General features: G+C 41.7%; 1 pseudogene across 1 annotated transcript in view; it reads left to right on the forward strand.

The window, feature by feature from the left end:
• Positions 1-8,256, forward strand: part of LOC147897398 (transcriptional corepressor LEUNIG-like) — a 31,926-nt pseudogene extending 23,670 nt beyond the window's left edge. The window contains exons 10-18 of the transcript XR_015541684.1: positions 4,301-4,504; positions 4,731-4,967; positions 5,042-5,186; positions 5,806-5,915; positions 6,037-6,186; positions 6,456-6,611; positions 6,721-6,837; positions 7,073-7,279; positions 7,467-8,256. The product of XR_015541684.1 is annotated as a transcriptional corepressor LEUNIG-like (transcript). The remainder of the gene's footprint in view (positions 1-4,300; positions 4,505-4,730; positions 4,968-5,041; positions 5,187-5,805; positions 5,916-6,036; positions 6,187-6,455; positions 6,612-6,720; positions 6,838-7,072; positions 7,280-7,466) is intronic.
• The last annotated feature ends 13,280 nt before the right edge of the window (positions 8,257-21,536 follow it).

The following is a 21,536-nucleotide window of genomic DNA, read 5'->3' on the forward strand; positions in this document are numbered from 1 at the left end:
CTCTGCAAGTTAATGTAGAGCTCTTTCACAACATCTCTTGTGCATCTCCATTTGTTACATGCATTTCCTTGCTGTTTCAGTTTTCTTGTTCTGCTGACAGTTTCTACTCAGATTTCTGTTGCACTTTCACCACAAAAGCATACGCCAAGTAGATAGCCACGAATGAACAATTACTTGTAAGTGTTAGAAATCGACCAACAGAGGGTACACACAGCGGAAGACTGAGAGAATAGCCTAGGAGCGCATACAGTGTGTGTGGGGAGTGGAATCACAAACTTGTTAAACTTATGTGCTCCAAATAGATATTCAGACTCATCATTAGACAATGATCCAGCCAGATATAGAAGCTACCATTTCTGTCCAAAACTATAGACATGAGATGGATCCAAAGTCCCACCAGAGCTTGGTCTTTTGATCTTATCATTACGTACTTCTACTATTTGCTAGATTTAGATTTAGATGCTCGTTTGGGAGAGACTAAAATGAAATCGTTTAGACTTCACAAGCAGTTGTAGCTTGAATGAAGAGATTTGGACTACTTTTTGATTAGCCTTCTCCTTTAGTGCTAGCTTTCGTCATGGCTGAGTTTGCCCCTTCACCTCCGGAGTGCCGACAGAAACTCAGTACGAAGACTTGGTATAAATGGATGCTCAAGTATGTGTGGGTGTGTGGATTTGTATGTGTGAGAGCATACTTTTATACTATGGTCTACGCCCACTGTTGGGCGCTGATGATGTCAGTGGGGATGTCATAGTAGCTAGTCCCTGCTATGCGTGATGGAGTTTATGGTTTTCAAACTTATGAGTGACTATCGTGAGATTGAAACTGCCTTTGGGTCAATTTCATCCGGGTTGGCTTATTGAAAGCAGCTTCCCAAGAAATATATATCTATGTGTAGATTCTATCTATATCTTTGCGTTTTTCCAAAACTTCTCCACACAGCGCCCAAAGGTTCACGAGAAAGACTATGTTGTGTTTTTAGAGGATGAGTTTGGGAATGTTCCTGGATTCATCTAGGTGTATTCTACTATCTGCAGGAACTCTCTAGAACTTGAGCACGCGTGCTCTCTCTATCCTTTGAACTCAGCTCCTTGCTGCCCTAGAAGACAGCTAAGGTCCCAGCCCTCTGTGAGCTCCGTCTGCAGCTCTTCTTGAACTCCTCTGCCTCCTGGATGTAGGCCTGAGGGTGTGTGCACTGCTGCTCCTGCTGCTCCCAAGTGTGCTAGCTGCTGGATGTGTTATGAGGGTCCTAGCCTCTCCTCTTATAGGTCCCAAGGCCTGGCCAAAATAGCCGACTGGAGCAGGCCTCCTGGCCAACTGAGTCTGCAAAAATCCCGCCCCCACCAGCTCTTTATTTTGGGCTGTGGGCAGCTTCTCTTGGGCTGTGTGCCCTCTGCATTTAAGTGGGGGCCATGCCCCCCTTGTAGTGTGTGCCACAGCTTCCTCCACTCACCCCCATTTATGGGGCTGTGGGCTGGCGTATGGGGCCGACCAGACTGACCAGCTCCATCCCCCACTGGGGCTATAAAACCAGGGCAACCAACTGCCCTCTTTTCATTGCATGGTCCAGCCCCCCTGGTCAGCCGATCTCCAGATCTGGCTGGCTGGCTCCAACCAGCCCCACCAGCCTCAGCCAATGGCCAACCCAGGTGCTGCTGCTTCCTTCCATGGTTGCGCCACCTGTAGGCTCCCTTGCAGGCTGTCCATCTGCTCACAGATGACCTCCACATAGGCGCCTCATTTGTGGAATCCCTCGCCATATCAACACAAGATGGAGGCAAACCTTTTCCAAAACTCCAACTAGATAGAAGAGGTCTCTAAGGCAACCAGAATGGGCTGCACGACTTCTTCCTGGCTACTACAACCAATGCTCCTATTCCCGCTTCTTCCATTTCTGTGTATTGACAAGGGCTTTGGTTTTTGCATGGATGAGAGGGGTAGGTTAGTGCTTCTATTATATATGGAAAGGATTTGGGGGGAGTGGTTTGCCTGAAAAGAGTGAAGCTTGGCTCTTAAAAAGACTTCTAAACTAGTTGCCTTGTGTGCCTCTACTATAGAGATTCCATAGGAACGCATTTCATACAAAGCATTTTGTAGCCATTGCGTAGGCAGACATTCTCTAGACGCTCCACATGAAGCTCATCGGGAGAATGCTGTTCTATTGTTCCATATGAATGGATCAACGTTCCTTGGAAATTGGAGCTTGGAGTATCAAGATTCTAGACATGGCAGATTGAGTATTCCATTGTGCCTATTTGATATGCATCTGATGCTTTAGCATGTAATCCTCTTGATCACATATCTCTTGAGGTGAAGTTGAGGTCGTGCCTCTATCTTCTCTTTTGCATGTTCGAATAAGGCATGTTGATTTTGTCAAATCCTTATCGAGCTCCTTACCACTAGGACTCGTTTTTAAAGAGGCCTCCTTGAAGATCGACTTGTGAGACTGTTGCCATTGCCTCCCGTTGGAGGGGATTCTTAGGAAGCCCTTGTCGAAGCAAAAGCTCTCAAGGCTCAAGGCCTAGCAAAAGATCTCGCATGATTGTGCATTTCTTGGTTGATGATATAAGATTATCTGGTGCCAAGCTACTATTGTGAGTGTTTCATGTGCCATTTGATCCTGGCCACGAAAAAATTGTACCAAGCACTCAGGTTTCCCATGCATCCTCTATGAAAGCACGTGCAACTTGCAAGATGCAATGTACCAAGCCATGGGCCAAGGGACCCAGTTTGCGACCAAAGCTCTCCAATGTTTTTTTTTTTGGGAGACCTTGCTTGGAAATGGATAGCCTAAGTGGGCTATCACTATCCCAACCGTGGAGAAATGAGAGCCTAAAATGGGCAACGTTGCCCTACATTTGTTGGAGAAAATTAGTTGTAAATTTCGTAAAATGCTGATTTGGTAATCAAAAAGTACAGTCTACCAAAGTTTGGCTTTTTTTTGGCAATCACTATGCAATTTTCCTCTCTTTTTTGAATGACATGGTCGCCAAATTTTCGTCCCAAAACCCAGGGAGAGCCAATTTTTTTAAAATTTGCCTTAAAAAAAACACTGAAGCTCTTCCTACCAAGGAGAGTTTGGAGGAGCTCTAAACGTCCAAGGTATGTCGTAGTCTTTGCTCTAGGTATCCATTTGAAGCGTTGAATGAGCCTCTTTTGTGCTTGTGAGAAAGCCAAGCAATTTGTTACAATTGATCTGGGCACCTACTGTAAACTCCAAATACGTCATCATGTGTGGGGTAGCCTTTGCAAGCCTTTGGCCCCACACCTCCTTCCTATTTGCCATGAGTTGGAGATTTCCTATGTATGGAATAACCTTTACGGGGTGGCCATGTGGATCCGAATAACCTTTTCTAGTTCTTATGTGGATCCGAGTGAGTGAATTTGACTTGAATCATACCTTAATCTGTGGAGGTTAGTCCTTGTCAATGGGGACCGTTAGTGTGGAAAGTACTGGTGCGTCATTCTATCCCTTTGGTATACCCATAGGTGTAAGAGGAATGAAAGGAATACTCTGTTCGCTGGATGTAGCCCCAATCTAGCACGCTCATATTTTTCAAGTAACCATCAAAATGTGCTGGATTCATGGGTGTAAGATGACTGAAAGGAATACTCTGTTCGTTAGATGCAGCTCCAATGTGGTACACTGATTTTTGTGAGGTAAACATCGAGAGTTTGGATACAGAATTTGGGTATGGATCGACTCACCAAATTGTCATGGTTCATGTCTAAGAAGAGAATATTTCACCCACTCAGCTTGCCCACTTGGTGGAAAAGTTGTTAGGGGGGAGTTTGAAGTTTAGAAACTGCTGATGTCCAAGGTGCCTGTACGGGTTAATGTTTGTATTCCTTTTATTTTTGGTAGGCACATGAGTCGGTCATTTGCCTCTTTATAGGAGCTTCTGTTAGTGCACGATAAAATGATCAAAATGACAACAGCTTTGGTTAGACAAGATTATACTGATTCCATTTTATCAGATCTGCTCTATGCATCCTGAGCAAGTCTGTGCTTTGGTGTTGGAAGTCGTTACCTTGGTCCATATAAAAACGTGAGTCCCTGAAGTGTCAATAGCATTTAGTATCTCTACATGTTATGAATATATACATATGATGCGAGCTTCATGAAAAAGCTTATTCAATTCAGTGACTTGCTGACCTTGAAAGGTTGTTCTTTTGACAGATGAGTTTGTCAGTCTTTCTAATGGCTTTGTAGAGTTTTTGTATCTCTGCCATTGACAGGTCTTGTTTGTTGCCGTGCAATGGAACTGATGCTGTTGCTGTGTAATATTATCTGCCTCAGATGAAGTTAGCGCACCTTCAGCAACAACAGCAGCAGCAGCAGCAACAACAGGGTGGTAGTCAAATGCAGCATCAACAACCCCAACAGACACAGACATCACAACAACAGCAACTGGTGACACCTCAGCAGCAACAACAGGATAGGCTTGTGGGGGTTGGAGTTGTGGATGGAAGCCTTTCAAATACTTTCCGTACCAGCGATCAGGTCTGAATGCAGCTAAAGGTCCATGCAGCTTTGACTTTGTAGCAAGTGGCCTCTCCTTTCTTATTTTGCAGTTCTTATTCAGAAAGACACATTGAGAACAAAACCATACATTTGAATCAGTGTGGTGGGAAGATAGTGTGTCTGTTCAGGTTTTCTTTCTTTCAAGAAGCTCGTGTAGCAATTCTGTCCATTTGTGTTGTTGTTGACTCCTATATGTGTCACTTAGACGGCTTTAAAGGGATCAAATGGGCGGAAGAGGAAGCAGCCAGCATCTTCTTCTGGACCAGCAAACAGCACAGGAACTGGAAATACAGCTGGCCCTAATTCTGCACCATCAACCCCATCTACCCACACCCCTGGTGATGTAATTCCTATGGCTGGTGCATTGCAGCATACATCGAAACCTTTGATGCTTTATGGCTCAGATGGTACCGGACCTCTGACAACATCATCCAATCAATTGGTAAGCATCAGTAATAAATCACACTTTTTCTGACTTGTGGGCTGTCTAGCTGCTACTAACTGGTTAATATGCAGGGTGATATTGATCGCTTCGCCGAGGATGGGTCGTTAGAAGACAATGTTGAATCCTTCCTCACTCATGAGGAAGCAGACCAAAGAGAATCACTTTTTAACTGCAGTAAAAGAAGTCCTACTGGACACAGCATGGATGTCAGTAAAGGTCCGTTTTTAAATTTTTTCTTCATTGAATATATAAACATATCTATCTGAAAGTGACAATTTTGTGAAGGAATTGGTTTCCTGTGTCAATTTGTATGTTTGAGAACCCTTGGAAAAGATCTGGATGAAATGATCAGGGATTTTCAACTGAATTATAACGAGCCTTTGTGAGTTGATACACAGTGTGAGTTGATAGGCAGTGAGCCATAACTGTCCTAAAAGGCTAGCTATTTTAGACAGTCGTAGTAGACCTAACTGTAACTACGTTGCAAGGATAGATTTCCTTTCTCTGGGCCATAGAGGCAAAGCATGGTCTTAAGTTAGACCATAATTCTCATAAGACTCGAGGTTCTTGAGGAATCAGGAGAGAAGTAGGACGCTTAGGACAATAGGTGCAACCAGTCTTACAGAAAGATGTAGGACAGGTCAAAAGGAAACTGTCTTATGAACGATTGTCCTAAACTGGATGAATTCGGATCCTTCGGGCTTGTGGAAAAGTACCATATTTATCTGAAGAATTAGTTGAATATGAATATGAGATTACGGCAAGCTCATTTAGAATGTCTTGGAAAGCTGATTTCAATGAAGCCTGAAAATTGATCTTTCTTTATTTTCTACAGGTTTTACGTTTGCAGAGTTTGGGTGTCTTCGGGCCAGCAATAGTAAAGTTATCTCTTGTCACTTCTCCTCTGATGGCAAGCTACTTGCGAGTGCCGGTCATGATAAGAAGGTTAGAACGGCCATTTTTGAGTCAGGCATGAACATAATTTTTGTTTTATTGGAATGATCAATACCATGTGCACAAGAAAGTATTGGCGTCACGTTCAGTATTGGTGTGATGCTCTTTGCAGGCAGTTTTATGGAATATGGATACGCTAAAACTCAAAAGCACACTTGAGGAGCACAATTTGTTGATTACTGATGTCCGATTCAGTCCAAACTCGACGAGACTTGCGACATCATCATTTGACAAAACTGTTAGAGTGTGGGATGCAGACAATGTTAGTGCCTAGATCTCTGTTGTACTTGCTTCATTGTATACAATAAGATCCTTTCAATTTGATCTGTTTCATTTATTTCCTCTCTGATTTCTTACCTTTTGTTTTCAAAGTTTATCTCTAGATTGGTTACCTTCTACTTACTCTGTTTGAAATTTGAATATTGTCTCTAACATAGCATGAATACTCAATCCATGCCTTGATTTCACATTGCTGATCCAGATTGATGTTTGTCCTTCATGACTTTTCTGTGTAATTTCTTAATTTTGCAGCCTAGCTACTCTCTAAGGAGTTTCACAGGGCATGGAGGATCGGTCATGTCACTAGATTTCAATCCAAGCAGTGAGGATTTACTGTGTTCATGCGATGCAGAGAACGAGATACGCTATTGGAGCGTAACCCAGGGTATCTGTACAAGAACTTTCCAGGTTAGTGCATTAACTTTTAGGGCACATACTTTTGTTGGAATTGTGCCAGCATGTATTTAACTGTGTGAGACCAACTGAAGTAGTTATGGTTTATGGCCTTATGAAACAGGGAGGAATGAGCCAAGTGAGATTTCAGCCAAGGGTGGGAAGGCTACTGGCTGCTGCAGCAGTAAACGTAGTTACTATATTTGATGTTGAATCTGAAACTCTTGTTCATACTTTGCAGGTATGACAGCGAGTACATCACGTGTTGACAATATTTCATCCAGCCTTTGAGAATGTGAATTCAGTATTTTGATTATTGAAATCATAGTACAAACTTCACAATTTACAATACTTTAATAACCGTGGTTTTTGCAAGTGGTTATTCAAGTTGCTTTCTTTTTTGTTTTTCTTCTTCATTTGGCAAGTCTTCTCTTCTGGTTTCTTTTAGAAAATCTCCTGTATATGTTTGTTCACAGAGGCATACAAAGCCTGTACACTCTGTATGTTGGGATGCAACTGGTGACTACGTTGCTTCAGTGAGTGAAGATTCAGTTCGTGTCTGGGCACTAGGGTCTGGATCTGACGGTGAATGCGTGCATGAGCTGAGCTGCAGTGGAAACAAATTCCATTCGTGTGTATTCCATCCAAGTTATCCACAGCTCCTTGTCATTGGCTGCTACCAGGTATTTTATTAACCAGGCCTTTATTGTTAGTATAAGGATTCCTACACACTCGGACTGCATGTTGGCCATCCATGCATTATGAATGATGAGATCTTGACAAGTTGATGATATAGCAGTTGTGCTGCTCTAGAAATATGCAAAGTTTGGCCATTTATTCTCAATTCGGTCTTGTTCTTGGGTTTTACAGTCACTGGAGTTATGGTGTATGCAAGAGAAAAAGAGTATGGCAGTGCCTGCTCATGATGGCTTGATTGCAGCACTTGCCCAATCACCTGTTACTGGCATGGTTGCCTCTGCAAGCCATGACAAGTGTGTCAAGTTGTGGAAGTAATCTTATCTGGTTTGTACTTTAGTCTATGCCATTCTTTTGTTCTTGGGATCGAGTAAGCGACCCTCTGTGGATGCTTTGTAAAAATCAGTGCTCTTTTATACAGCGGTTCATAACAGCGGAGGTTCTCTTTGTTAAAGCTTGTCAGTCATAGAAGGTTAATGAGTGGCCTACAGGCAATGGCCAATTGTGTATAACCTCATAGCCGGCTCAGAGGCAGTTTACCACCTATGCCACCATGAACTTATTATATGTTGTGCTTCATGGTGATGAATTGATGATAACTTGACTGAATATAATACTGGCAGTAAGTTAAACCTGGCATCCTGGATAGTACTAGCTATTTTGAGTGGGAACTTATCAAATATCGACGAGGTATATAGAGCTATTTATTTTATATGTGTTCATGACATGTTACCGTTGGAACATGAGACGTATACATTTTTGTTATTACCCCCTGGTTTTTGAACACGCATGCAACACTGCTCACACTGTTGGAACACTGACATATGATGAGGGTGGGTGGGCGGATGTGGATTGTGGGTTGAGAGTTGCAATTTGTACTCTGGACAGCCAAGGCAGATATTTGTTGTGTGTTCATGAGAACTGCACTATCACGGGGAATAGTTGTCATATCTATGCATTTCTCTTTTGGCTCACAGGATCTAAACATTAGCAATCTCTTCCCCCAGTGAAACTTGCTTTTAAAACGTGATTTGTACTGCGTTCTTTATTTTATTTGTTCATTCATGTTGGTTGAAGATGTGGTGGCTTCCAGTGGCACCTGAATTGAAGCTCAACAAGGATGCTTCTCGGGTGGGGGATAGTTTGGTCAGTCATGTAACATGTATTGGTGAGGTAGCTTATTGATGTCTTTTGAGGCTCAACGCCTTCTGGTTTTGGTACTGGATTGTACTCCTATATCTTTGCTGAACCTCTATGGACGCAATAGTTTAGGTTGGTATTGCTGTGTAGTGGCAATTTGGATCGATATAGTCCAATTTTTGGTTCAGCAGCACTGCATTTAAAAAAGCTGCACGCATGTGCGTGAGGAAGGAGAAGGAGCAGGGGGCGGGAGGGCGGGGGAGGGAGAGGGAGAGAGGGGGGAAGAGAGTGAGTGGAAGGACTATGTAACACACTAGGGAGGGGGAGGGGGAGGGGGGGTTAAAGAGATGGAGTGGGAGGGGGAGGGGGGTTAAAGAGAGGGAGTGGAAGGACTACATAACACACACACACACACACACGGGGAGTGGGAGTGGAAGGACTACATAACACCCACACGCATGCACACGTTCATGCACAGAAAAATTTGTATTAATGGCTTTAGGAGACCTTGCGGGTCTACGAGATAGTACAAGATATACGTAACCCATACAAGCCATTGTTGGTTGAAGCAAAGGGCACACTAAGGCCCTTGCAGATTGCTAAATGACAAGGGTTTTTTTTTTTCCTAAATGACGGGTTTTTAAATCTTTCTTTTTTGCATTTTTGCATTCTAGTACTAGTACAAAACATAGTCCGAAAAAGAGGGCAATCAACTACTTAGAACCAAAGCTCAAAGTACATGTGTAAGTTCTATATAGCTCGGCTTCTTGATGGCTCTTCGATGTGATGCGAAGAGCTCACGCATTTGTGTTAGGTTGTCTTTTGGGTGGCAGGTGGTGCGCTCTCTTGGATGTCTGTATCCGATGGGCTACATCAAGAGTAATGCCTCTGATTGTGGTGGTCCCCTTTGAGGATTGAGATAGGTCAAATCGTGCGTGCTCTAGCCGTCCCACGTGTCATGTGGTCTCTGCGTCACTTGTCCAACTAGATTGTGGTGATGATGAGTCTCACTCTCGATCCATAGTGCTCGTCTCCTTGAGCTCCTTCCCCTCGATCTCATCTAGCGTTGGCTCGGATGTATAAAAATCAGTGACGCGAGGAATCCACTGCATCTAATCTCTGGCCTGTTGCACAAGGGAATCTCTGTGTCTCGGCATCTCAATAAGATAGAGCCCAATGCATATCTGGTCGGGGAAATGTATCAGCCGTGTGAGTGGGGTCCGAAGATGAGTCTCTCTTGAAAGAGGCAGTGGTATTGCCCTCGGATCTCATAGTAGGCCTGACAAACACCCGGAAAATGCTCCTCTATCTCGGTCTCCTCCATCGTGCATAGTTTATAGACCTCCTCTTTAGGTATGCCAATCGCTCTCCTAGTCTCAATCTGTGGTTGTTGGGACGAGACTTGTATCTGTCCAATAGCAATCCGCAAGGCGTGTGAAACTCTCCTATCTCGAGGTACTGGGGCTTGATGATGAGACCATCCTTTGATATCCTAAGAAAGTGGTCATGATAGAATCGGGTCTTGGTGGGGAACTCGACCCCCCCCCTAAAGCCTGAGATGTGTGACGTTGGAGAAGGTCTAAGTGTATGATACGGTTAATCTCATCATGTGAAAGGAGCTCCGGCGGTGCATCCATGTTGTATTGAAAGGGGGGGAGCCTATCCATTTGGATACCGTGGCTATCAAACCATGTGGACACTCGTGCATACCATGTTGTATTGAGCGCCTCTCTGCCAAGCGTTGGGATGATTGCAGTGGCAATCTCGGTAATCTCCACTAAGGTAGGGCCCAAACTTTGTGGAGAAACGTCACGGTTTGGAAGAGGGCATCCACTTGGAGAGGGCGTCCAAGGCATCCAAGTGTTTCTGCAAACCTTGGGCTGAGGACGAAATGAGGATGTCATCTGCATATAGTAGTATATGCACCATCAAACCAGCGAATAGGAAGCCCTCTCCTCTTAGGCGATCAAGAAAGGATGTGATCTCATCAATGTATAGCTCGAAGAGAGTCGATGAGAGGGGGCAACCTTGCTTCACCCATATGGTGCTCTCAACCCAAGCAAATAGCCCCCTAGGAACGCGGGCTCGCCCTACGATGGACTTGTATAGACTCATCACTCCCAAGATCATGACCTGTGGGAGATGCAGCTCCTGTGGCCGCGAGAGCGAGGGACTGCGTCAAAAGCCTTTCGAAAGTCCACAAAGCAAGTGTAGACGTTCTGCCGTCTTGACTTCGCCTCCTCGATGATGGCTCTCAGGGTAAAAATATGTTCCAGTGTGGAGTGCCATCTCCGGAAGCCTGCTTGCCCAAGGGCCCGTTGTCCATCAGGTTCCCATCTACTTGGAGCACTACCACCATTGTACCGATACATAAGGTAGGGGACCCTATGGATACTGGGCCCTACCGCACTCTACCGTGACATACCGCATTGTTGAACAGCTGTGCTAGAATCGGGGCTAAGACCTCTTGTACATGTGCAAAGTGCTCTGTACGTAGCCCCTCATGGTCTGGTGCTCTCCGGTTGTGCAGACGAAGGAAGGCATTCCTCACGTTTAGAGAGAGAGAGAGAGAGAGAGGGGGGGGGGGGGGGGGAGGACTACATAACTCATCGCTTGGTATGATTTGACAAGGGAGGACTACATGGACTCAATGCTTGGTTTCTACTTCTAGAGCTAGGGTGTCATCCTCATTGGTATGGCTCTCTCCGGATTGGTGCTCTCTGGTTGTGCAGATGAAGCAGGGCATTCCGCACGTTCTGAGAGAGAGAGAGAGGACTACATAACTCATTGCTTGGTATGATTTGGCAAGGGAGGACTACATGCAGTCAATGCTTGGTTTTTGCTTCTAGAGCTAGGGTGTTATCCTGATTGGTATTCTCTTGGCTCTACCTTCCGATTGCTTCCATAGGTAAGAAGTTTCCAGCAGCATGGTGCTCATAGTCAGCAGGGGGCTGTATCTTAGAGCAATAGTAGCAGCAGCTTGAATCTCCATTAAAATTCTTATGCATTATCTCGAGTTTTAAGGTATCATTGAATTAGAGTGCCTATTTTATTGCTTTGTGATTTTCTGATATTCATCACAGGGTGACTGTTACATTTCATTTAGAATGTAATATGACCTTGGAAGGGTTTGTAGACAGAGGCACAATTTACACTGTGGCACCAGGTCCTTAGAGATACCAAAAGAATGTGTATAAATGTTAGGGGCAAGAAATGAATAATGTGTATAAATGTTAGGGGCAAGAAATTAATGACTAGCGGATTTTAATGCGAATTTCCAGAGGGCATGAAAAGTGAAGTGCAAAAGTGGCTACTTAGGAATATGGAAACTAGGGAACGACTTGGTATCTATCCACACAGAAATTTGTCATGCCAGTTTCATGAAGGAAAAATTCTGTGATAGAATTGATTAAAGTCGAACAGGTTGGGTGATCAGTTTCCATGGTATTTCATATTGGCAATTCCCTGTGAAAGTGTTAGCTTCAGGGTGAGCTTGTTGTGGATAAAAGGCTAGTCATAATATGGTATCCGAGCAGGTGTAACATTTTGCTTGGGTCAAGCCACGTGATGTCGCAGTTGTGAATCTGCAAGCTGAAAAACGAAGATGGTCAGTATTTGTTGCGTCCAATGTGTTTGGGGTCGATGTTGTGATCCTATGTTGCTTGGGAAGTTAGAGAAAGGGTAAATGCTGAGATGAAATATATTTGGGCATTCCTTCTGCGACTGTAAAGTGACAGCAGCACCAACGATTGACACAACATATTTATTGACTATTTTGTTTTGAGATTTGAGGTATAGCGCAATGAAGTACTTGGAATATGGCGAGTGGTCGGAGGCCACGAGCTGGATTCCGAGGACTTTCAGACCAAAAAGTCCGAGCACAAAAGTCTGAGCACGGATCATTCCCCCACGTGGATGGCCAAAGGGAATTGATTAAATGGTTAACCTTGTGTGAAGTTCTATGCTACTTGAATTTAATTGTGTTGGTTAGCTTAATTGTGTGTGGGTTAGTTTAGTTAGAATTGTATTTTTTATGTTAGTTGAATTTAATTGTGGACTGGTTAGTCTAATTGTCAGCTGGTTAGTCTAGTTAGAATTATGTTTTGTACTAGATGGATTTAATTGTGGGTTGGTTAGTTTAACTGTCGGCTGATGAGTTTAGTTGGAATATGGTAGCTTGAAATTTGGGTCATCAAATGGTGGAGATTTATAATCTCCAGAGACCTTGGACCTTTACATGCCTATTCAAGTCTCGTCTCTACAAAGAGCAAGGGTGATTCCTAGGTTTTGTGACTCAAGGTTCTCAACAAGGTGTGAGATTCAATGCTAAGAATTAGAAAGTGTCCGTAAGTGTTGTTCACTAGTTTCGAAATGCAAGTGTAGAGATGCGTATTGATATAAAGTTGCTACGGTGGTGTTTAGTTCGTGCCATATGCTAGAATGTTGATGAGTGTAGTATCTCATATTCATTAGTGTTAGATGTCAACACTAGTGTTGAAGCCTGTGTAAAAGGGACGAAGTGCAAGTTAACATTGTTATTAAAGTTTGTCGAGACAGAATTGATAAAGATGAAAGGGCAAGTAGCCAATCATAGTGTAATTGTTTCATTTGGGTCTACATCAACGCATTGCTATTAATTTCAAGTCCTTTGAAAAGGTTCAAACATTTTCAAATTATCATGCCTACATGGTTAAGATAGGTGGACGACTAAGTGGAGTGGGGGATTAGAGGATCACACAGTTTGACATTGAGATCTTAGAAGTTGGGTGTTGGCATGACTAGACTAGCTCACCTCTGGGTATGGCATGGCATTGTAAGGAGAATTCAATCGTCAATTGGTAAAAACACATATAGGTGAAAAAGAGCTACATAAAGGTCCTTTAAAGAAACTCAATGGGTTTTTGTTCGTTGCGTGAGGTTGCATTGATAAATTCCTTGGCTATGAAAGATGAGAAAATAACCTTGTTAATTGATCAGACTCTTGGTGAGCTTTTGATTGTTTTAGAGACTTCCTTATGGGTTAGAAATTTCAACATAACGTTCCTTGGATAGCACCTATAAATTGGCCTTTTTATAGACTAAGTTTCACAAAAGAAACTCAAGCGTGAAGTCAATTAATATGATACCTCAAGGTGGGAGAGATTCAACCTAGTTTTTCACCTTTTGCTTAATTGGTAATATCATACAGAAAGAAGATGATATATTCGTTTATTGTTTATGGATTATCGTGGTCAGAATAATAATCACTATTAAGCATAAGTATCCAATGGCAAGAATTAATGATCTATTACATGTGTCATTTGGAGTTGTCATATTCTTTTATTTTTTATGGATTATCGTGGTTAGAATAATAATCTCTATTAAGCATGAGTATCCAATGGTAAGAATTGATGGTCTATTACATGTGTCATTTAGAGTTGTGATTTTTAGTAAGGTCGATCTTAAATGTGGCTAATGAATGATCTACTTTAGTGGTGATATCTTAGTTTGTAGAAAAAGTACTGATGAGCATAGAGAACGCTTAAGAAAAGGGTTGATTACTTTGAGACAAGCTAGTCTCTTTGTTAATGGTGGTTGCTATGTTAGTGTGGCCAGTACCTAAAATGTCACAGTGTTGCAATCATTCTCAAGGTTTGCTTAGTTCTATAGGAGATATTAGAGTGTATTCTATTATTGTCTCATCATTGTGTGAGTTGATATTTGATAAAGTACCTTACGTTCGGGAAAAGAATCAACAAGAAATCTTGACATAGTAAAGATAACAACTGCTTAAGGGCCTATGCTAAAGATTGTTGATCTTATAAGCCACTTTTCCTAGAAACTGGCCATGCGGTAGGTGCAGTTTCATTGCAAGAGGAAAGACTAGTTGCCTTTGAAACAAGAAGCTTTCTTTCAGTTAAGTTGTAAGCTATTGTTCATTCTTTGAAAGTATGGAGGCATTATTTATATGATTTAGAGTTTTATGTGGATGTTGATGATGACACTTTGAATTTTTTTCATAAACGACTTGATTTGAGTGGTCGCCAAGTTAGATTAGTAGAACTCATGCACGATTTACCTCAAAAGATATGAGACACTTTGCCTAACCATGCATGCCATTTGTAAATTTAGGATCAACATACAAGCTTGTACCTTTGACATAGGCATGCCATCATACATGGGTGTTCATTGCAACTCCTCATCGCACTCTAACTCTCTAACTCATGAATGGAAAAGCTATATTCTTAATGTGTCTCCTACTCTATCTTGCTCCAAGCATGCTCTCTTGGTCCCTCTAGCATTCCTAAAATATCTCCTAAATATTTTCGAATACATCGATATATTAGGTTGCAAGGGAGGAAAATGCATGACTAACCATGCAAACTATATCCGATCCATATGGCTTTGCAAGCACATAAAAAATGTCATATCCATTGAATACACACATACATAGTACAAGCCCATTGATGCATATTTCTTTACACATGCGTGATGCATGGGTAAAAGCAAGTAAATTTGCATGCCTAACCATGCAAATAAAATTTGAACCACATGAAGGTTTGTAAGAATATGGCGATTACTCAAATTACATCCTTTGCAAAGTATCATTCCTATTGTGACCACACAGATGCACAAGGATATGCACCTGCGGGCGCACGGGCGCACATACTTTTTTTTGGGTAGTACTTTATATTATTGTGCAAGAAACCTCGGAAGAGGTGAAAACCTAACATAAAGTACAAAAGCTAAAAGTTACAACTATGAGCCTTTGGCAAAGCAACTAGGAGGCCAAAATAAGATCAAACCTTAGAGGAAGCAGAGGGAGGCACAAGGATTAAATCATCCAAATTTAACCTCTGGGTTTCCATAAAAGTATGCAAAGGAAAAAATTCACTAGTATCAAAATGAAGGCACTTGGTCTCCTTACAGTTTTTGTGAATGATAGTCAGTATTCAAAATTTTTAAAGTAGTAGATCAAACATCAACTTCATAAGGGGGTGAAAGAACTCTAAATCAAAGCAAGTATCTGAAGCTGCTTCTTGCATAGATATATTCTATGAAGACTCTCCTGGATGAGAATCGGGTCATCCAAGCTCGAGTCTTGAGCATGTAAGAAATATATCCTGCAGCTCTGCTAAACAATATTTGTGACCATATTTCAAAGTGCATCTATGGGCATATATGCATGAAGATCAGTGGGCATATTAGGAACATTTGAAACTAGTAAGAGCAAATGTATTTGGAGGAGCAATAACATGTGGATGAATGACCATAATTGAGCCTGCAGCCTTTGCACTACATGTGTCATCCCTAAAAACCTCCCATGGGACATGGATGGTAGGAGAATCCACGATAGGGGACAACACACCTAGTTGTATGGAGGAGATTTCTTGAAGTAGCTTGCAATACCAGTACTTGAAAAGGATTCAAAGCGAATGGGAGTGACTTCTAAGTAGAGATGGGGAACCTCTCAACTTTCTTTCATTGCTTCCTAGTAGTTTGGAAAGGCAGTTTCTCTACCCAACTTGTGATAGAGGTTGCAAGAAAGGAGGAGCAGGATCTTAAGCTCCTTATAGAGAGCGCCGTTGAGCAAAATTACGAAGATTTTGACATTCATAAAGGATGAAAAAAGTTGAGGAATACGATAAGGAGAAACATGTTTAGTCGGACATGTAGACAAACAAGAAAGAGCACTTGCACATCCCAAAGAATACAAACCCTAACATCTCTTCTAAAAATTTGCGAGGAAACATGAATGCACACTAAGAATAAATAGAAGCCTTTATCGAGGAAATAAAGCCAAAAATAGAATCCGAACCACCTGTACCCTTAGCTCAAGCACAAAGTTGAACTTCAATGATAATTTTAGCGCGTAAAATAGATGTAAGACTAATTGCTAGGACTCTCTCAAGATTGGAATTCCTACGTAAATCACAAGGCAACATTGAAGAGGATGTTAATTGTTGCACCAAATCATGACACAAAGTTCGAAGAGTCACAAGCTATAGCAATGAATAGGGCAGCTAAAAAGATCCTGTTTGATTATTTTCTCATGGCTAAGACCTTCAAATCCACTCTTTTGATTCATCCAAGAAGATGTAGCTGGAGAGTTGAAGTGAAAGGGAGGAGGGGTTTAATTAAAATCTTATCATTTTTAGGAGTCTCAAACAAACTTTGTTTTTGCATGATTTTTCATCTTGCAAATCATAGCCAACAAATTGCCATTCTTAAGTCATCTGATTTTTCTGAGAGGGATCTTGTCCTAGAGTAGAGGCAAAAAAAGAAAGTAGAGTCAACGTTCACTACATTGATATGCACCAAAAAGTGGATGAACTATCATTGAAAGAAAATAGAGCCTGAATGTCTCGAGCTGCTAAAGCTGGATCAAATTTAGAGATGATGAGAGGTTCAAGAAAAATAGAGGCAAGAGGGCCAAGACTAGAGAGGCAAAATGGGCTAAAAGAAGATCCAAATGTAGAGGAAATGATGGTATATTTATTCCTGACAAAAAAGCAAGCATTGCCTCACACATACATCACACATACACACACTTTCTTTTTGTGAAATCTCTCTCTCTCTCTCTCTCTCTCTCTCTCTCTCTCTCTCTCTCTCTCTGTGTGACACACACACACGCGTGCGTGCACGCACACACGCATGCACGCACGCACATACACACATGCATGCATGGATGCCCTCACGCACGCATAGTTGCAAACACGTGCACAAGCGCACATGCTCGTGCAAGATAATGCACATTTCTACACATGCATCATGTATGGGAAAAAATAAGGAAATACGCATGCCCAAACATGAAAACAACATCCAAAATCTTTCAAGCATTTACTCAAATTAAGGCCTTCATAGAGTACCATGCCCATCAAACATACATGTATATCGTAGAAATCCCACCAATGCATATTTCTCTACATTTAGGCATCATGCATGGGCAAAAACATGCTTAACCATGCAAATGGAATTAGACACACATGAACTTTGAAAACACATGAAACTTACTCAAATTAAGGCCTCTACAAAGTTTCATACCTATAAAAAGTACACACATATAATGGAATCCCATTGATGCATATTTCTTTACACTTATGTATCATCCATGGAAAAATTCAAGGAAATACACATGCCCAAACATGCAGATGAAATTCCACCACATGAACTTTGCAAGCATATGAAGCTTACTCAAATTAATGGCTTTATAAAGTCTTATATCCATTGGAGACATACCCATATGGTAGGAGCCCACAAATTCCCCACAAATGCACATTATTTCACCCTTGTGTAAACTAGTTCATTCATCAATGGATGACCATATACAATCTATAACTAATCCCTAAAAAGCACCTCATAATGTTGGATGTCTTGTAAGTCAAAATGACACACACCAAATTCGCAGCCGGCATGGACAAAGAATCCTCTAGTGGATCCACTTAGAGCTCCTATGCATTTAATTTGATGATGAAGAACTTTGTCTAGCCATTTCTAGACAACCATGTTAGATATGTTAGCCTTTGAGTAATATGCACAAATAGTAACACCCATATAACGAAATTTCCATGCTTAGGTATAGTCATTGGTGTATCGTTAAAGACAATGATGATAATGCTAATGTTTTTATCTTAAAATGTGTTGGGATAATTACAAAAAATAATAAGTAATTCTAATGGAAATACCAATGGTTTCTTGAGAGCAAAAACTCTAGCAAGTTTTGCTACCTTTTTCATAAGCATGTTTAGTGTTCAAGAAGGCTCTCATCTTGTTGCGAATCTGTAGCACACCCTTCTCTCCTACATATTCTTCTTCCCTACCCTCTTGAGGAGGTTGTAGTCTTGTGGATTCAACTGGACTTTTCTTCCACTCTTTTTTTTTAGTAAGTTCTATCTTGTTCCTACCTTTGTTTCCATGCCCTCTCCTTTCTCTAAATTTACTAAGGACTAAGCATGTTATTTTCAAAAGGAAGAATGTTGGATTTCTAAAATTACTTTGTTTGTTTTCTTACTTGTTAGCTTCCTCTTCTCCACTTTTTTGGTGTCATATGTCTAACTTCCATTTACTTGTCTTTATAGCATACGCTCACTGCTACCCCAGATCATATCCCATTCTTTAAGCAAGTGCCTCTATCAACTTTGCCATGTTTATCTATTTTTATTTAAAAACAAATTGTGCTTGTGGACAATAAAATTAATAATTTTTATTGTTTTTCACGTTTGTGGACAAGCTAATTAATAAAGCGTCTTGTTTTTCTATTTCCACATGTAACTATGTTGTCTCATAGGTCTACATTTAGATTCAATTCTCACTCCCTAGTCTCACGCATCTCATAGATGAGCCAAGATGAGATTAGAGATCTTATATCTTAGCTCTCACCTAAATAGCTAGCTACAACACAAGCTACCATGCAAAAATTCAAGCGAGTATCACTTGATACCACTAGGTTTTGACTGTCCCTCCTCTAGGAGCCAGTCCTATTATGGAATACAAATGCCTAGTTGTGAGGTCTCTTCAAGAGCTCTTTTCAAGCGCACAAATGCATACTAGCAAGCTCTCTTCAAGAGCTCCATGATGTCATCACACAAAGGATGAGAGAATGACGAGGACTTGTGGAGAGAATAGATATTGCAAAGGGGATGCTGATGTGGCCTCTCTAGCGCATGTGAAAAGAGACCTTGCTCATAAAAGTGTAGCTAGATTGTGGAGTGTCTACCTATAGATAGCAAGATGGGTACATCAGATGACCTCATCTACTACACCATAGATGACTCCCTCAATTGTGACTCATGCATGGGCACCATCCCCTTGAGTTTTTCGCACGATATGGATGATATGAGACATATCCTATCAATATCGTGGAGTGTCTACCTATATCATTGCTGGTAAGATGGGACACATCAGATGACCTCATCTACTACACCATAGATGACTCCCTCAACTTCAATCATGCATGGGCACCATCCGCTTGAGTTTTTTGCACGATATGGATGATATCAAACATATCATAAAGGGTGATCGAGGGTCTTATGTCATTTCATGCATGTGACAATCATGTTCATGGTCTTTAGCTAGGGATTTTTTAAAGATTGGTATTGCCAACTTATGGATAAGAAGACTATGTTATAAAAAAATTGCATAGAGAGTTTTCTATGCCTAAGCATATGTAGTTTAATTATTGCTACATGCTTGATCACATGCATCTTATCAAGAGCCACCATAGATTAGAGATCAAAGTTGTGGTGAGATCTAATTCACATTGGCCACCACATGTCTAGTAGAGTGATTGGAAGTACACCAAGGATGAACTATGAGGAGAACCTGAAATGGGTGGTAGTAAAGGTACAGGTCATAAAATAGGGTGCTTCTCACATTCAAAAGCAACAATAAGGGTTGTTTCATAGTCCATTTCCTATCTTTAGACAGTTTATCAATTATTATTGCATTTGGTCTTATGTAAAGGTCGTGCTTTACCAAAAAAGCCACACCAAAAAAGGACTGCTCTCTAGCATAGAAGATATCAAAACCAACAAAATGACCTATCTGACCAGCATACATATGCTGATTATGCTCTTGCAAAGCAACTATATCAGGCTGCAATTGTCTGACATACATCCAGTCTAGTTTCCATTTGCGACTACCACACATTCCCTGTACATTGAGAGTAACACACTTCAAATGATCAAGCATATTTACAGTTATGGGACAGGTATGTACAGCAACTAACGGGCTGTCTACGTTTGCATTTCCACCTCAATGTCCAGGCCTCTGTTCTGGGATGAAGCGTTAGCCTAAGGAGAGGACAAAAGTGTAGCAACTTCTTCAAGAAACAAGGTCCGATTTGCAGTCACAGCAGCCCAGGCCAAGCCAACACTAGAGTTTTCAATAGGTGTTTTCCCATGAGAGCATGCACCACTCCAAGTCCGAGAAGGCAAAGGTCGCTTAGGGGAGATCACTTTGCGAGGAGTTTGCCATCCATCAGTCAAAAAAATTTCCCCCTTCCCCTGAGGTGGAGAGGACAAAGGCACAAAAAAAGAAGCATTACCATTTGAGACAACCGGGGCTTTGCCTTTGTCTTGAACAGAGAAAAACTGTTTGACCCCTTTGTTTTTTACCACAGAAGAGGCATTTGCATTCTTGTTCTGAACCATTTTAGCTTGCACTGGCATCCGTGGAGCTCGGGAAGACATTGTGAAGCCATGTGCCCAAATTGCTTGCATTCAAAGCAAGCACCGGCAAAAAGCCCCCACTTGAGCTTGTAAAAGACACTCCCCATGGAAACATTATACATAGTAACCGAATATGAAGCTAGAGTGGGATGATCCATATCCCACAAAATGCAGAAGCGATTCGAATATCCATTGGGTTGCAGTGGACATACCAGCCTACCGAGGGAAGCTGTAATTTTAGGTAGAAGAGAAGACGAGCATTGAGGAAAATCCACAACTTCTACCCAAACAGGGCAACGATGCCGAATCAATGCCTGATAATCCCGGGTGGGAGACTAGGGCAGGACATGGACCATTTGTTGGCCATAGAAGAGAGGAGAGTGCTCCAGCAAAACCTGACAATGTGCCATGATGATCTCAAAAAAGCCCCTCACTGCATAATGAACTTTTTTGACATAAGAACCACCAAGGGTTCAAGTCAACCAATTCCCAACATCTGCTATAGCAGGCATCCGTCCTGGGAAGAAAATTATAATGGCATGCTTTGCATACCCCTTAACTGGATCAAATATATCATCCACTTCCACCATAATGCCAGTGGAGGGAACTGGATCTTTCCAACCCTTGCGGGTGTCTTCAAACCCTTCATGCATAACCTCATAAACAAGCTGAGCCTCAATAGAGTCATGAAGGGAATCATGTGAATCCATCACCTGTTTTTGTTTCTTGTTGAAACCGACTTGTCTTTGTGAAAGGTTTTCTCATAGGAATAATCCGCCATTTGAGTTAAGGAAAAGACTTGGAATTAGCAACGCTTTACAAGGAGGAAAGCACAGTAGGTACAAAGCTATACGGATTTTTCTTGGCTGTACATACAAAATCGTACGGATTTTTGACAGTATGAGAGAAAAAAAAAAGACAACAAAACTGTACGGATTTTCCCTGATGTACTAAC

The sequence above is a fragment of the Dipteris shenzhenensis genome, chromosome 10 (genome assembly GCF_047967505.1).
Source record: "Dipteris shenzhenensis isolate YYH24624 ecotype China chromosome 10, Dip_SZ_1.0, whole genome shotgun sequence".
NCBI lineage: Eukaryota > Viridiplantae > Streptophyta > Polypodiopsida > Gleicheniales > Dipteridaceae > Dipteris > Dipteris shenzhenensis.